The sequence below is a fragment of the Tenrec ecaudatus genome, chromosome 14 (assembly GCF_050624435.1).
Source record: "Tenrec ecaudatus isolate mTenEca1 chromosome 14, mTenEca1.hap1, whole genome shotgun sequence".
In the NCBI taxonomy this organism is placed as follows: Eukaryota; Metazoa; Chordata; class Mammalia; order Afrosoricida; family Tenrecidae; genus Tenrec; species Tenrec ecaudatus.
In genome coordinates this window covers 125,636,398-125,654,831 of record NC_134543.1, presented here as the reverse complement: position 1 = coordinate 125,654,831, position 18,434 = coordinate 125,636,398, and the positions used below count along the sequence as shown (strand labels likewise).

Below are 18,434 nucleotides of genomic sequence, written 5' to 3'. Positions count from 1 at the left end.
CTGGCACCTCACTTAGACGACTGCTGTTTTAAGACAAACCTTTAAGACCCCAGATGCTATTTATTCTGATAGTCAGGCACCATCTAGCTTCTTCACCACACTTTGCTAGCCGCACTCTTGCTGTACTCCCCCTAGAGAATAGTGCCTTCCATGGTAGTCTGCTGAGACAACCATTCTAAGCAAATTTTAACAGGCGTCCTGATTGGAGCAGTTGAAGAGCAGTGAATAATGGTTAGTTAACATTGCAAAAATACAGAGACACAGTCAGTGATTTCTCATTCATAATTTCTGAAATACCTTTGTTTTCTTCCCTTCTCTCCCACTGGTTTCTCTTCTCTCCCTCTTCTACCCTTTTACACAGCATCATACATAGCCACGGTTCATATCCCGTAGTGTGCTTTTACTTATTGAATAAAATCAATGCGCCCAGTTCTAAGATAAAAAAGCAGTTGATTTCATTATGTAGGGAAAAAATCATCTTGTTAAGCTTTTCACTCCTGTGGAGCAAGAATCTCCCCGACCAAGATTAAAGGACAAATGAAAGGGAAAGCTCCTAATACTCGTGAGGAATCTGCTGCGCCACAAGCCTGTGTCCCATGTGGCCTTCCATCCAACTGAAGGAAAGCCAGAGCCCTGCGTCTGCAGGAGAGGAGGCTGAGGCACAGCAGAGATAAGACCCTGGCATGCATTACACGGCTGGAGTACTTGAAGCCCGGATGCCAGGCCAGCTTCGCCTACCTCTCAATCATATTCTGCTGCCCTTGGGTTTGTTCCCCTCATTCCCAACTGAGAGAAGGAGAGTCGGTCTTGGCTCCATTCTGTTTCTAGTTCTTAGCAGCCTTGGTATATTACACCACACAGAGCCAGAATGGACCAAGTGCTGACACTGCCACTTGACAGTTGGTGGACACTGGCCTGTCACGGAGCTTCTCGGGACCTGCCTCCTATGAAACAGTGAGGTGGGGTCAATGCCGTTTATCAGAATACCTCAATGAAATTCCTTCCAAGGTTAAAGAGTTTTGTCCAATTCATATGACTTTGTAAACAGAAGGGATCTTTAGGACACAACTTAATGGTACCCTGATGAGGACATTGGTGATTCAAGGGTAGACTTCTCAGGCTCCTGGGTTCAATTCCCAGCAGCACAACTTGGTGCAGCCTCCACCCATCGGTGGAGGAGCCTGCAAGTTGCTATGATGCTGAGCAGCCCGGGGAGATGACAATGGTCTCATCTGCCACTGGCCAAGGGGGTGAGAGGGTCCTGATGGCATTTCATTAGGTTATGCCCGGAGTCCCCACGAGGAGGTGCCAACATAATGAAAGGTAACAACAAGAAGAAGTAGACCCTGAAAACCTATGAGCATGTCCACTGGCGGACTCCACCCTGGTCTCCTGGCTCCTGGGATTCTCCAATGCACCATGCAGGAGAACGCATGCAGGGCTCCTCTATCACCTAGATGCCTGTTGCTGTCCTGTCATGGCTAGGGGCATTTTCAACCTCCCCTTGCTTCCAGATGGACCCTGGAATTCATCCCGCTGGGGAGTGTTGTGAAGCAAGGAAGTTGCTTTGAGGACTAAATGCACCTGATCCAAGTGATGGTGTTTTCAATCACTGTGAATGTGAGAGTTGGACATGGAATAAGGAAGACTAAAGAAGAATCAATGTGTTGGATTCTAAAGAACCAATAAATCAGTCTTGGGAGAACTACAGCCAGAACGCTCCTCAGAAGCAAGGTTGGACACATAGGGTCACTAGGAGTGGGATGGTCTCAGTGACACCTAACAACAACAACACCTGGGGAGGCCGGAGACAGGCCCGGCCTGGAGTCAGGATGCAGGGAGGGGGGCTACTGCTGTTTTGTCGTTTCATCCAACACCTGTCTCTTTGGCCTCTAAAGGTGTACACTGAAGAAGTGAACAGAAGACTTGGACTGTTGGCTGACCACACGAGTGTCTTATTTTGGGGATTGTTGTTTTTATTAAGTGCCATCCAGTTGCTTTTGACCCATATCAACCTATGGATAACAGAATGAAACTGTCCAATTCTGTGCCATCCTCACAATTGTTCCTATGCCTGAGCCCATTATTACAACGCCAGTGCCAATCCCACTTCTGAGCGTCTTCCTCTCTGCCACTGCCTCCCACTTTACCAAGCACGGTGTCCTCCTCCAGGGGCTGGCCTCTCCTGACATGCCTAAAGTCTATGAGATGAAGTCTCACCATCCTTGCCTCTAAGAAGCACTCTGGCCGTACTCCTTCCAAGATAGATCATTGGTCCTTTTAGCAGTCCATGATAATTTCAATATTCTTCGCCACAATTCAAATATATCGATTGCTCTTCTGTCTTCCTTATTCAATATCAAACTTTCACAGGCATAGGATGCAACTGAAAATACCGTGGCTTGGGGAAGGGGTACCTTAATCCTCAAAGTAACATTCTTGGTTTTCCATATTGAAGGAGCAGCAGGCAAATTGTGTGCAGCAGATTTACCTACTGCAACACATCTTTTGACCTCTTGACTGCTGTTTTCATGAGCATTGACTGATGACATCCAAATGACTAGTAAACATATGAGAAATGCTCGTGATCACTAGCCATTTGGGAAATGCAAATCACAGTAATTATGAGACACCACCCTACACTGACAATGGCAGCCTAATAATAATAATAAATCAGAGAACAATTAACTCTGGGAGGCTGTAGAGAGATTGGAACCTTCACATACTGCTGATGTGTCTGTAAATATGTGCAATCACTGTGGGACATGAGATGGTACTACTTCAAACAACTGGGAATAGGAATTCCATACAATCCAGCAATCCCTTTCTTGGTTATATATCCTAAAGAAGTAAAAGTTATAAGACCTACGCATACCCACATTCATCACTGCACTGTTTACTGTCACAGAAGGATGGAAGCAACCTAAATGCCCATCAGTAGAAGAATTGGTATATACAGACAACGGAATACTATACACTAGAAAATAATGGCAAAACCTCAAAGCACCTCATGGCATGGGATTGACCTGGAGCACATCGTGCGCCAATGACAGAAGGACAGATATTGTATATTGTATGAGACCACTGTTATAAGGGGGGGGGGAACAGAACAAAGAAAGACCATCATACCAAAGGAACAGACTGGAAGTTACCAAAGGGGGCAGGGAGAGGGGAAGGGAGGGCAACTGAAGCAGGAGGCTCGAGACCTGACAGGTGTTAACTAGAGTTAAGGGAAAGCTAGAAAGACACAAGAAGGAGACAAGGAATCAAAGGCATGAAATATATATATATAGTTTCAACGATTACAGCCAAGAAAATCCACTGGCTGCCAGTTCTACCTTGTCCCATGGAATAGCCGTGACTTGGAATTGCACCCCAAACTTGGAATGGAACACTTGTTCTAAGAAGTCCCTGAGGATTGGCTGTCTGTCTTCTCTGGGGGGCCAGGTGCTCCCCGAGGGTAGGACTGGGGTTCCTCGTTGGCAGTGCTCTGCACCCTGCTTGTGGGTGCTCAGTAGGTGGGCTGCTTGAACGAGGAGTAGTCCTGTCTTAGATGATCTAGAATGGCAAGGAGAGCGGCAGGGCCTCCAGCTGTCAGGAGGTCGAAACAGCCCGCAGGACCACACACTGGACAGACAGCCTGTCCCTGCATGCCTGTCCCTCCGGACCTGCTCAGTTGTGTGGCCATTATTGTGTGTCCGACTTGAGGCTGGACTCCTGGAGGACAAGGAGCGTCTTAGCTCATGGAGGAGCAAGGAGGATAAATGATTAGAAAGGAGTAAGGACTAAAGAAGACAAAGCAGCCCTGAGACCTGTGGGAGAAGCTGTTATCTCCGGGAACCTGAAAGGTGGTCTAGACACAGTGGTGTTTGTCGTTGCTAGGTGCCATCAGTCACCTCTGGCCCATGGCAACCCCATGCACAACACAACAAAACGCTGCCTGCCCTGCACCAGCCTCACCGTTCTTAGGCCTCAGCCCATTGAGGCAGCCGTGGTGCCCATCCATCTCCTTGAGGGCTTTCCTCCTCCTCGCTGCTCCTCTCCAGCAAACAGGGTGTCCTTCTCCAGGGACTGGTCTCCTGACAGGACATTTCCACTGGCTAAAAGGACAAGTGCGCTTCTGATAGGACAGCAGACAGCAGCATAAGTTAGAATTCAGACTGCTTGTGTTTGTCTTCCCATGACTGAACTTTGGAAAGCTATCAAATTGGCACAGGAGTGAGGCTTTGTTTGGTGGTGAATCACTAGTTCTCCCGTGTTTCCCTCCAGCGGCTGCTGTAGCCCTGGTGCTGGGTTGGAGACTCAGGGGCCCTGCCAGGGAGCCAGTGCATCTGTGATATTTCTGACTCTGGCCTAGTCCTTTTGGAGGAGTGCATGTCTGAGTATGCATTTCTGGTAGTGTGTGTCTGCTTCTATAGATCTGGTTCTGTGTGTGTGTGTGTGTGTGTGTGTGTGTGTGTGTGTGTGTGTGTGTGTGTGTAGCTCTGACTGGTGTCCGAGGGTCTGGGTGTGTACCTTTCTGTCTGTTTGCATATGTCTGGCATGCCTGTCTGTCTGTCTTTGTTTCTATATATGCACTTTTGCTATGTGTGTCTGTGTGTCTAAGGATCTGTGTGTGCATCTGTTTGCGTGTGTGTGTCTGATCATATTTGGGTATCTCTCTGGATGCATCTGGTGTGTGTGTGTCTGGGTCTCTCCAAAGGGTCATGGAGGAAGTATCATCTGGGCCCAGGATTCCCTGCATCTGCTCTAAAGCTGGCAGGCCTCTGAGGCCTGTCTGTTTGACTTTCCACGGGATGGGTTTAGAACAGCCGTATCTGCTGAGTCATGAGGATGTGGGCTCAGTGTTCGCAGTGGGACGTATTCCCTATCACACATGCTGAGGGGAAATTTCAGACTCACAGCCTGACCTTGGCGTCTCTCAGCTAGCCCTGAGAAGGAGAGGAAGCAAGAGACTCAGGAGACCTGGAAGCCGGCAGAAGGAAAGCTGAGGCCCGGGTGCTCCCCAGCTGGGTCCTCTGGGTCATGGCTTTCTCAGGCCATTCCAATAATCAGTTTCAAAATGGACTGATGGGCCATTTCCTGGTGGAAGAGGAAGCCGGGCAGATCTTTTTTGAATGGTACAAAGTACAGTTCTTTCCAAATCCATAGGGACCGTATGGACCTAGTAGACTCCACTAAGGAGAGGGAGGCCAGACTCTGGGACACTTCCCTCTGATCCAACCCAAAGTAACCAACAACCAACCAACAAGTACATACAAATTATACATGGCTTAGCCACGGTGCAATTGAGTGCATCCTTCAAACTTGACTGACTGTAAACAACTCGCTTCCCCCGGGCTGACAGGACAGTAACCCTTCAGCAGGCTCCTCATTGCAGTGGGTTTCACAGGTTCTCTGAAGAGCAGCTGGAGCAGGTCAAGGGGGCATCTTCCCACTGGCGCTGTGCCTGGGAGGGTGCCACAGAGGAGGAATGGGCTCAACCAGGGCACGGGAGTTTGATGTATGCCTTCTCATCTCTGTGCATGTCTGTCTGTCTTTATTTTGTGTGCCCCTAGATCCTGGGGTACAAATCCCCCAGGCCAATTGCTACTGACCATTCCAATGTCCATGTACACTATGCTTCCTGGGCTCTTCAATGACTTGTTTTTCAGAAGTAGATTGCCAGACCTTTCTTCTGAGGCCTCTTTGGATAGATTCAATCCTCTAACCTTCCCATTAGCACACGAGTGCATCAAATGCTTGCACCACTGTGTTAGGCTGGATTCTCCAGGGAAATAAACTAAAGAGGTGAGTGAACCCAAGGTCAGCAGGTCAAATGGCAGGGGACTGATAACTCCTGTAATCAGCAAGCAATATAGCTGGCTGTTGGCTCAAGTTCAAAGAACTGGCAGTCCACCAGGGCGAAACACTAAGGGTGTGTAACAGAACAGCAAGGGGAGCAAAGCATTGAAGTCCCCAAGGAATACCAAAAACAAACTTTGGTGCCAGGCCATGGCACCCCATCAGACTCAACTGAAAAACACTTCTAAAGGTCAACAAAGAGACCTTGAACTATTTACAGGCTTTTCTTTTTTTGTTGTTTTGTTTTGTGTTTACTTTTTTATTTTTTGTATGTATTATTATTTTTACATGCTCATCTAGATAAGATAGGCAGATAAACAAACCGGAGAAGAAAGCCAACAGTTGTGGGGGTGGGGTGGGGTGAAGTGGGGGACATGGGAGAGGGGGAGGTGGAAAAAGGAAGGGATCTGTCAACAAACCCAGGAACAAGGGAACAACAAGTGATGTAAAATCAATGGCGAGGTGGGTGTAGGATTCCTGGTGGGACTTGATCAAGTGCAGTGTAGTCGAGAGGAATTGCTGAATGCTGAATGAAGATCGAACATGATAGTGGGACAAGAGGAAAGTAAAAGGAAACAGAGGAAATAACTAGGAGGCAAAGGACATTTATAGTGGTCTAAATACCGGCAAGTACTATGTAAATATATTTTATATAATTATAGGGAAATAGATATATGCACATATATTTATATGTTAACTATTAAGGTAGCAGGTGGACATTGGGTCTCTACTCAAGTACTCCCTCAACGCAAGAACACTTTGTTCTAATAATCTGGCATTCTGTGATGCTCACTTTCCTGACATGATCACTGAAAATAAAGTGGGTGCATAAGCAAATGTGAAGAAAGCTGATGGTGCCCGGCTATCAAAAGACGTGGCATCTGGGGTCTTAAAGACTTGAAGATAAGCAAGCAGCCATCTAACCAAGAAGCAACAAAGCCCACATAGAAGAAGCACAGGAGCCTGTGTGATCATGAGGTGTCAATGGGATCAGGTATCAGGCATCAAAGATCCAGAACAAAAAATCATATCAAGAGTGTGTGTGTGTGTGTGTGTGTGTGTGTGTGTGTGTCAGAAAGGAGAGGAGTGGAGCAATGACTCAGAGGCCATAAGCAGCAGGGGACCTCCTGAAGATGTGTAGCATCTCAAAAGCTCCTATGAAAGAGGAGATGCAGAGTGATGGAGACACCCACAGAAGCTGGAACCCAGGGAACTCTGTGGAGGTCCATAAATGCTTAAGAAAACACAAAACAACAACAGAGTTTATTTTATTTTTGTTGCTGTTGTTGAAGATACACACAGCAGAATATACACCGAGTAAACAATTTCCCCATGCATAATTCAAGGACATTAATAGTATTCTTGGAGTTGTGTAAACATTCTTACCCTCCTATTCTGAGTAGGAGTGGGTTGCTAACTGCAAGGTCAGCAGTTCAAAATCACAGCCACTTGATGGCAGAAAGATGAGGCTTTCTGCTCCCTAAAGAGTGACACACTCAGAAACCCACAAGGGTAGTTCTACCCTGTCCTATAGGGTCGCTCTGTGTCAGGTATTGACTTGACGACTGTGAGTTTGATTTATTCCTCCCTCATTAACATAAATTGATTGTATCTTAAACTTCCTATCTAATCTGTTAAGTTTCCGTTGTCAATCTGATCCCATATTGATAGTGTGTTATGACAGCGTTCTCTAGTGAGACAAAAGCAGATTTCTAATAATTTTATATATATTTATACAGATAGATAGATAACACAAGAAATAAACAGTTAATTAAATTATAAAGCACTACAAATGGCTCAGTGCAACTCACTCCCGTGTGGCAGTTGTGAGACACCGGCAGTCCTTCAAGTCTTGAGGGCTGCCGGGTAGTCCTCTGTAGAGCAATTCAGGCTATCCGGGCACAGGCAGCAAATAGCAAGGCAGGTTACCAACAGTCAGCCAGATGACAGGGTCTGACAGTCTCCAGCTCAAGAGATGTATATTCCAATAGTGTGGAGAAGCAGGTCTTAAAGGAACCTCAAATTACAGCGACATAGTCCACGGGTTAGGTGTCCCACAGGTAGTGTAGCTTGCAAATTGAGGCACAGAGCAAGCAAGGCAGCCGCACACTGGTCCAATGATCAAAGAGCAAGAGACAAGAAAGGTGAGGCTTGCCAAGCCATTTATCTCTCCACCCATCAATTAATCCCACATGTGCTTATCGGCCAGGTTGGCACAATAAACTAACCACCTCAGATGGGTTTTTAGGTGTTTTTTTTAAAGGCACATAATGCTCATGCAGACATTATTTCCTTATTAGGCTAAACTTTTGTTTGCTTTAAAGAACACTACAGGGGACAGTTTGGCTTAAGGTTTAAAAATTATTTCCCACCAAGAGTTGCATCTCGGAACTCCCCGGGGACAGTTCGCCCCTGACCTATAGGGGGCGCTGTGAGTCAGCATCCACTTCACAGCAGGGAGGTTGGTGTTTAAGTCAAGGCCAAACGGTGATGTTCATCCAGCCTGCATGGCTCGAGCTACGGTGTGAGCTGTTTTCCAAGCCATGGCTTCCAGCAGTGGTTCTCAAGTGTGGGCCCCAGGCCAGCCCTGCGGGGTGGGTGAGCCCCGCATTTGTGCTTTAACAGTTGTGCAGGTGGTTCTGAGGCATCACACGCAACTGCGGGCAGGGAGAGGAAGCTGACGAGGTGGGGGTGCCGGGAGCTGGGGGACCAGTTAGCAGCTCTTGGAAATCACCTGAAGGAGACTGGAGGAGGCCGGTGGGACTAGGGGAGGAGGTAGAGAGGGTGTGGCAGACTTGGATTCCAGTGTCAGCCAGGGCGTGTATGAGGCTTCCTGGTCTGCACCTCTACAACAGGATTGCCGCTGGAGAATGGATATGGGGGTCGGGGGAGAAATCACCAGCAAAGTTTCCAACCCGGTGACCAGCTGCCCCAGTTTACCCAGGACCGAGGGGTTCCTGGAACATGGAGCTTTTAGTGCTGGAACCAGGAGGTCCCAGGGCAGACAGGACAGTTGGTGCCGAGAAAGAAGCCGTGCTCGGGATATTTGTGAAAGGAGTGAATGAAGGGTGGAGTTTCTAAGGGGCCTAAAGCCTCTCCTTCTCAGTCACTTTGGCTGAAGCTAAAGTTGCTCACTCTTCTTGTCACCGGTTTCCAGGGCTCATCAGGCCAAGCAGGAGCCCCTCTGCATGCCTCTGCCCTAAGCTGCTTCTAGAGACCAGTTTCAGAGTTCAAAGAGGCAGCGGGGCCCAAGCCAGAGCCAGGGGTGCAAGGTCAGCTCCCCACAGCCACGTTGCTGGCCTGGCGCCTCGGGCACTGAAATACAATATGGCTGTCACCTCCCAGACCCTGCTGACGCTGCTGGAGGCTGAAAATATCCAGGGCCCTGGCCCCAGGGCCAAGGTGACTCCTCTGGGCCAGGAGCCAGGGGCGTGGCCATGGTGTCTGTTACCCCCTACCCTGACTTCAACCTGAATTCAGGGCCCTGCATTCTCCCACTTTTCCTACCAGTGAGGTTTTGTTTTGTTTTGTTTTAATAAACCTGTCTTTTCTCACCCCAGGGCACACCCACACCGGAGGGGTAGAAAGATGTGGTCCCATTCAGTAGAGTGTGAACACCGAAGGTGGCCCGTGGAAAGGTGACCTTTCAGAACAGTGGAGTGGCTTCTTTCTGAAGGTCCCAGGCCCTGGAGAAGGCCATCGTGCTTGGTAAAACACGGGGCAGCACCAAGGAGGAACCCCGGGAGATGGGCTGACAGTGGCTGCAACAATGGGCTCAGGCACAGTGGCCACTGTGAGAATGGTGCGCGGCTGGGCAGCGCTTCATTCTGTTGTGCATAAAGTCGCTATGGGTCGGAACCCTCTGGATGGCACCTAGCAACAACAGAGCCAGAAGGGAAGCCAGGAGGTCTCGGGGTGCTATGGCTAACTGGCTGCTAACCAACGGGTTGGCTGTTCAAATCCACCCACTGGCTCTGAGGGAGGTAGACTGTGGGAAACAGAAAGATTTCTCCCAAGTCGTCTCCCCCAAATATATGTTAGAGCTAGGATACTGCTTGCAGCTAATGGTAAATGATTGTCAAGTTATCTCCCTGGAGACGCCAGCCATCCAGAGCAAGCAGACACCATTGTCCCTCCCACAATAGGCAGGGCTCACTCCCTGCTGTTAGGGACAGTGGGTTGCTTCCCCTGCAAGCTTAGGCTGCATCAAGTCTCCAGCTCTAAGGCAACCAAGGCTAGGCTGCCATCCTGAATCTAGGGTCGCTCATCTTGTCACATGTGTACCCTTAATCCCTCCTCTTCCTTTAGCGTATGTTCCCCTAGATCGCCCCCTCCCATTACTCTATTACCTACAGCACAACCCTCTCCTGTGACGGATGCCTTCACCTGTAATTAGGGGGCTTGCACGTCCCCAGAGAATATATAAGCCTTGGTTACCAATAAATCTCTCTCTCTCTCCACATAGACCACCAAGTGAGGCTGAGGTGAAGCTGCTACCATGGAATGTGTCCGACTCCATTATTTCAATCTCTCTTCTATCTCTCATGCTCTCTATGACTACTATAATTTTTACTTATCATCGCTGTACAATGGCGCCGGCCGGTCCCATGAGGATGGACCTGAGGATCTGCCTCTCTTCCCTCAGGAAACCCTCTGGGCACTTCCAGTGTGTCACATCAGGTCCGTACGACCAGAAATCAGTCCACGGCACTTCACAGCAATAAGAGCCAAGGCTATGAGGGACACGAGGAGGAATGGATGCTGGGAGGTGGGCCTACTGCCCCTCCCTCAGTTCCCTTTCACATCCCTGCTGTTCTGGGCCCCGTGCTATGTTGAGTTCAGCCGCCGTGTCCTCTACTTGTTCAGGGTTGCCTCATGACCAAACGTTCAGAGGGTCCAATAAGGCTCACCAGTCCTAACGCACTGTCAGACCTGGGCACCCACCAGAGGCACAGGCCTTCAGAGTACCGACACCCCTCCCCTTCCTTCCCTGGAGCGCTTCCATGTCTCAGGAGAAAATGGGGACAGCATATGTTCCTGGCAGGGCTGCTGAGAAGATTAAATGAAATAGGCTAATGTCTGTAAAGTGCACTCAGAGGATATTTGCTACTGCAGCAACCCTGCTCCTTATCATTGATATCATCCAGTAAATGGCTAAAAATAGATCCAGAACAAAAATCATATCGATGTGATTGAGGGGAAGGGCCGAGTGGACACCAAAGCCCATCTGTAGACAATTGGACATCCCCTTATACAATGGTCACAAGGAAGAGACAAACCAGTCAGGGTGCAGTGTAGCACCAACGAAACCGACAACTTTCCTCTAGTTCTTTAATGCTTCCTCTCCCTACCCCACCCCCACTATCATGACCCCAATTCTACCTTACAAATCCGGCTAGACCAGAGCATGCACATTGGTACAGATACGAGCTGGAAACACAGGGAATTCAGGACAGATAGACTCCTCAGGAACAATAATGAGAGTAGCAATACCAGGAGAAGGGAAAGGTGGGGGGAGAAAGAGGAAACTTATCTCAAAGATCATGATCGACATATAACCCCCTCCCAGGAGGACAAACAACAGAAAAGTGGATGAAGGGAGAAGCGGTTGATGTGAGCCATAAAAAAGAAAATCATAAATTATCAAGGGTTCATCAGGGAGGAGCGGGAGGGGGAATGAACTGATACCAAGGGCTCAAGTAGAAAGAAAATGTTTTGAAAATGATGGTGGCAACAAATGTACAAATGTGCTTGACACAAAGGATGGATGTAGGGATTAGGGTAGAGCTGTAAGAGCCCCCAATAGAATGCTTTTTTTAAAATCTGTGGTATGCAGGTGACATGACCTTGCCTGCTGAAAGTGAGGAGGAATTGAAGCCCTTGCTGTCTTCAGTGTGGATTACAACTCAATGTAAAGAAGACCAAAATCCTCACAACTGGACTAACAGGTAACATCATGATAAATGGAGAGAAGGTTGGAGTTGTCAAAGATTTTGTCTTGCTTGGATCCACAATCAATCCTCATGGAAGCAGCAGCCAAGAGATCAAGAGACATTAGGTAAATCTGCTGCATAAGACCTCTTAGGAATGTTGGAAAGCCAAGATGTTACTTTGAGGCCTAGCCCAATGTTATTTTGCGCCGGACCCAAGCCGTGTCATGGTGCTTTCAGTCACTTCAAATGGATGCAAACTTTGGACACTGACTAAGGAAGACAGAGGAAGAACGAATGCATTTGAATTGTGGTGCTAGGCAATAATATTGAAAGTCCTACGGGCTGCTCAAAGGACAAATGGATGTGCATTGGAAGAAGTAAGGCCAGAGCGCTCCTTCAGGCAAGGACATGCTTTGGACATGTTGTCAGGAGAGATCAGCCCCTGGAGAAGGACATCATGTTTGGCAAAGGGGAAGGGCAGTGAAAGAGAGGAAGGACTACAAAGAGATGGACTGACATAGCTGCTGCGTCAGTGGCTCGGGAACAGGACCAGTTGTGAGGATGGTGCAGGACCACGCACTGTTTTGTTCTGTTGTGCACGGGGTCACCATGGGTCAGTGCTAACTCAATGGCACCTAACAGCAACTTCAATGATTTTGAATTCTGTTCTATTTCTGGCCCCACTCTATCCAGAACCGTCTAATGGGATCCTTCTCAGAGCAGTTGGTAGTGCTGGCTGGGCACCATCTAGTTCTTCTGTTCTCAGAGTTATGGAGACTGGTGTGTGCATGGTTCATTAGTCCAGAGGACTCATTGTTTCCATATGCATTTTGTGTTAGGCTGCCCTAGAGAAATACAACCAGGACACTAATACTTTTATATATATTTAAATAGATGGCATAAGAAATAGACAGTTAATTAACCAATAAAGCAGTACAAATAGCTCAGTGCAACTCACTTCTGTGAGACAGCGACTACACTGGCAGTCCTTCAAGTCTTGAGGGCCACTGGGGAGTCCTCCATGGAGCAATTCAGGCGAAGCAGGGCTTAAAGGAACCCCAAGTTACAGCAACACAGTCCACAGGTTAGGTGTCCCACAGGTAGTGTAACTTGCAAATGGAGGCACAGAACAAGCAAGGTAGCCACACACTGGTCTGATGATCCAAGAGCAAGAGAGAGAGAGGCAAGGCTCGCTGAGACATTTATCTCTCCGCCCTTCAACCGATCTCACTTGTGTTCACTGGCCATGTTGACACAACAAACCTACCTATCACACATTTCAATTTTCATTACTTGTCTTTCCTCCTGACAGGTATAGACTAGTTGTACCTTAGATGGCTACTAATCAAAATAGGTTGTGTAAAATCCAAACCCAAACTCCCTGGCAATGAGTTGATTCTGACTCACACTGCTTAGTTTCTGAGACTAGAACTCTTCATGGGAATAGAAAGTCTCATCTTTCTCCCACGGAGCAGCTGGTGGTTTCAAACTGCTGACATTGCAATTGGCAGCCGAACACATAACCAGTAAGCCACCAGGGCTCCGAGTAGGTTGCAGAACATTGTTTTTGTGAACTGTGTTCTGCCAATTGACTTTAGTGTTCCCCGAGCCTAAGAGCCTCATCCCCCATGCCCAATGCCTCATTCCCTCAAGGAGTTTGACCAAGTATCAGCAGCTTTCGTAACTCTACTCCCTCGGTGCTCCACCACATTGGTGGATCTATTTGCAGCAAAGGTAAATACACACACACACACAAATAGACTCTGCCAAACCTGTCCCTGTGTATGTGTTTACTCCCATTCTCCACCCCACACCCGTTTAGCCTATGTGTCTGTCCAAGCACCTATTCAAAGACTGCCACTGTTGCAGGATTGTGTGTTTAGCAGGAATCACGCCTGCGCTGAAACCTCCCTTATGTCTTCCAAGCACATTATCTTGGGGATCTATCTATGCTCTTAATTTAATGAGTTAAGGGCCATGGGGCTTGGTTCCCAGGCCTCCACCCCCTGCACTTGTACTGTGTGGGCAGGACGTGGGGCCCCGCTGGCTCGAGCTAGTTAGGAGACCTCACTGCCACACACAAGCTCATTCTGCTTTCTTCTACCTGCTTGGCCAACATCCCCGCCATGAGCACCGCCACGTGCCACGCAGCTGGGCCGAGTGGCTGCTGCAGCCAGCTCTCGTCCTGTTGGTCTGCACGGTTCCGGTGCGGGGAGAGAGGCAGCGGTTGCAGTGGTCCTCGGCTGCCGCGTCCCTGCCATGTGGCAGGGTATGTGTGTGCTGTAGCTCTATTTCTCCCCACAAGTCTGCGTGCACTTTACAGATGAGGCAAACGAAGCCTCAAGGCAGTGGCTGCCTTTTCTAAGACCACCCAGGACACGCAGGGGCGAATTTAGCTTCACCCGAGGTTTCAATCGCACAGTAGGGCTCAGGAGACTCCAGTTCCAGGGCAAGTTCGGTCACTGAGGCGCCTCCCCTGCTGGTCATCACGTTGCTCCACTGTAAACCGGGCCATGGCCACCGCCAGGCTCATGCTCTCCTGGGGCCTGAATTCTCAGTCTGCTCTGCATGGGGGAGGAACACAGGACAGAGCTCTGTCAGAGATGACCTCCATGGTTTCTTTTTGGCTGGGAGCAGTGTACTTTCTTGATGGTACATGACAAGGCTGGGCCTTCAAAGCCCCTCCCCTTCTTCAGGGGTCTGGGTGGAAACTTGATAGGATGAGATAGTCTCAGTGTGTTGGGGGATCGAGTTGGGGCAAAGACTCCCCAGCAACTGAGGGTCTCTCTCTTCCTCTAGTGATGTTGCTGAGGCCCGGGGGCAGGGGCGGGGGGGTGGGGTGGGCGGGTAGCGCTCTTAGTCCTTGGAGACTTGCGGATCATAAGATCCACCACTCTGGTGCTGTGGCCAACTTCATTGTCAGACCAGGAAGTGAGCGTGACAAAGTGGTCACTGAGGGCAATAGCAGCCCCAGCATCCAAGGTGGAAGAGTGGGTGAGTTAGTTTATTGTGCCAACCTGGCTGATAAACACATATGGGGTTAATTGAAGGGCGGAGGGATGAATGGCTCAGTGAGCCTCGCCTTTCTAGTTCTCAGGTCTCTTGCTTTCTGACAGTCAGACTAGGGTCCAGCTGCCTTAGCCAGTTCCCTGCTTTAGCTGGCAAGGCTGACTTCCTGCAAGACATCCCTGAGGAGAAGCCACATGGACCTACCCGTATGCAGCCCTGGGTGCTGGAGCACCCACGTGGAGACCCCTGCCAGTGCTGAGATGCTTACACATTCACTGACTTGGCTTCCCTCCTGCAGTCAGCGTCATAGTGTGTGTTTTGTGAGATGGAGGAGGACTTTGTGGATTGTTGTTGGACATATGGGTTAATAAGTTAATGTTGGACTTGTGGGCTTGGACAGCACTGGGTTGGGATGTTTTCTTGATGTGCACTTAACCTTTATATAAAACTCTCTCTTATCCGTGAGTTTCTATGGATTTTTCCTTTAAAGTTCCCAGATTAACACAGTGGGGTCACTGTTGAAGTCACGGAGACAACCTGGTCCCGAGTGTAGCCCAGGATGCCCTTTAGTGGACCACCTGATGTCTCCTTCACCACCTTCTTGATGCCATCGTCCTTGGCAGCTTTCTCCAGATGGCAGGTGAGATTCACAGCCGACACACTGGGGTGGGGACACAGAAGGCCATGCCAGTAAGTTTCCCATTCTGCTCCAGGATACTCTGCCCAGCCCTGCCCTTGGCAGCACCTGTAGATACAGGGGCGAGGTTCTGGGCAGCCCACAGCCATTGTGCCAGAGTTTCCCAGAGAGGCTATCCACAGTCTTCTGGGTGGCAGGGATGGTGTGGACTGTGGTCATGAATCCCTCCAAGATGCCAAAGTTGCCCTGGATGACCTTGGCTTGGGGCTCAAGCAGTGGGTGGCGCAGGAGGCATTGCTGACAACCTTGAGGGAGTTGTCATACATCTCATGGTTCATGCCTATCACAAACATGGCATTGGCCGAAGGAGGCAGAGAGGATCACCCTTTGGGCACCACCCTGCAAGTGAGCCCTAGCCTTCTCTAGGGTTGTGAAGATACAGGAGGGCTCTACAATCTACTCGGCACCAGCTTCCCTCCGCTTGATGTTGGCGGGATCTCGCTCCTGGAAGATGGAGATGGACTTCCCAATGATAATAAGCTTCCCGTTCTCAGCCTTGACGGTGTCATTGAACTCGCCATGCATGGAATCACGCTAGACCATGTAGACCATGTAATTCAGGTCAATGAAGGGGTCATTGATGGCAACAATGGCCACTCTTCCAGAGCTGAAAGCAGCCCTGGTGACCAGGTGCCCAATACGGCCAAATCCGTTTACTCTGACCTGCACCATCGTGTGTCCAGGATGTGGTTGGGACTGCATTGGGACTGCCTGTCAAGTGACGAAGAGCAGAGAGCCCATGTTTTCCAATGTCAAACTGTCAGGCAACCTTGACTCTAGTCATTACCCCTCCCAGGACTGCTTGACCTCATCCTCTGGACCAATCCTGCCCCTGGCCTCAAGCAAAAATCCTTCAGTCTGGTGCCTTATCTTCTTTGCCATCCTCAAAAAGATCTGAGCGAGAAGCTAAGACGTCGTCTAAGAGGTGATGTACAAATGGATCCTTGGCTGCATTTTATGTAGAGCTTCTGCAAGCAGTGACATAACCCGCAAGAGCCAAAGGTCAGCTTACTAACTCTATCAGCGGTTCTCACCCTGTGGGTCGCATGACCCTTTCACAGGTGTCGCCTAAGACCGTCGGAAAGCATATTTCCAATGGTCTTCTCCCTGCAGATACGTCCACCTACAAGCACCTGGCATAAAGACTGTTACCCATGCTACATCATGCTTCAAGACACATTTTCATTTATTTGTAATTAGCAATATTTCACAATATATAATTGCATATTGTTTTGTGATTTATCACAATGCTTTAATGATGTTCAATTTGTAACAAGGAAAATACATCCTGCACATCAGATATTTACATGACAATTCATCACAGTAGCAAAATTACAGGTACGAAGTAGCAACAAAAATGATTTTATGGTTGGGGGGTCACCACAACATGAGGAACTGTATGAAAGGGTCACGGCATTAGGAAGGTTGAGAACCACTGGCCTCTATGGTTCCCCTCATAACCTATGGACACCAACGTTTGTGCTGTTCAAGTCCCTCCTTGACAATGTGCCCCTGAGGGCGGCATGCCTAGACCTGAGCTGTCCCTTCCTGGAGGACTTTCAGACTATATACTGTAGGTGGGAGGAAGGAGAGAGGTGTTTAGAAATAGCTGAAGTATGTAGATCTCTTATTCAGTCTCTTTTTTGAAAAATTAAGCTTTTTATTCTGAATTAACTGGGGGGGGATTATATGTGAGACCATCAATTTTGTATTCTAAACTTGAATTACTTATCCAACCTCCCAATCGCTTGCCCTGCACCCCCTTTGAATTCTCTGATCCCTTTTGCAGAATACCATCTCCCTCCCCCTACCCTCGAGCTAACACACCTGCCTGCCTTGCAGCTCCAGTCTTCCTGACGCTTGCCTCCAGCGTGGACACAGGAAGCGGCCTGGAGCAGGGGAGTTTCCTACCTTTTCCCACAGCCAAGTGGTCAAGAAGTAACAAAAGTGACGTTTCTCGTGTCCCTGCTGTGTAAAGGCAGCATTGTCGTAGATGCGTGCACGGGCTCGAACTGACCTAGAGATGTTCCCACTCCACAGATGAGAACAACCTGAAGACTTGGGATTTGAATCCTGGTCTAACTCTAACACCCATGTGTGGCGTGCTCCTGCAGGCCGCCTCTAGGTGGCTCCTTGGGGCACAGAGGCTGCAGAACTGTGTAGAGACACCACCCTGGGGATAGGCAGGGTGCAGAGCTGGTTGCTTTCCAATGGTGACTTATTCTGTGCGGGACCCAGTCTGACGGTTGCCAGGGACTCCAGGCAGATCATGTCTTTTCTGGGGCTGCCCCCACCCGGCTTGGACGTGCAGCCTTAGGCTGTCCCATGGGTCCCCCTCTGCACGGGCACTGGGTTAACCGGAGGAGGTTTGGAAGCCTGTCTGATTTAAACCACCAGGCGGCGCTTCACAGACCACAGGTCTTCACTACTGGATCTAAAAACTCAGTGGGTCTTCCTGGGACATGCTCCATACAGTTCCTCCCAGAACTTTCTGGAAAACTTCAACAACAACAAGTAATAATAATAAAACAGGCCCAACTCTGAGAGTCTGATTTAATATTCTGGATTGGGTTACACAAACCTGTCATCATTTAAGACTTCTGTTCAATATCGTGGAAGTGCAAACAACATCGACACACTTCAGAAATCTTAAAATATATACAGGAAGTTTTCCCTCCACCCCAAACTTAATTTTACTTATGAACCTTTCTGGGGATTTTAAATATATAGGTATATATAAGATTGTTTAAGAAAGAGCATATGTTACATATAGCAATAGATATTATAGGTTTCTATATCTATCTATCTACACATTAATATTTATAATTTTGTTCTAGGCGAAAGTTTACATGGCACATTACATTCCCATTTAACAATTCTGCTTTCATCAGTCTGACTTCCTTGCCCCTCCTTAAGCTGCTCATCTTTGTTTGGGGGTAAATGTTGGCAGG

General features: G+C 48.8%; 1 pseudogene; it reads right to left on the bottom strand.

The window, feature by feature from the left end:
• Positions 1 to 15,270: 15,270 nt before the first annotated feature.
• LOC142426771 (glyceraldehyde-3-phosphate dehydrogenase-like) lies at positions 15,271 to 16,155 on the bottom strand (annotated as a pseudogene).
• Between the last annotated feature and the right edge of the window lie 2,279 nt (positions 16,156 to 18,434).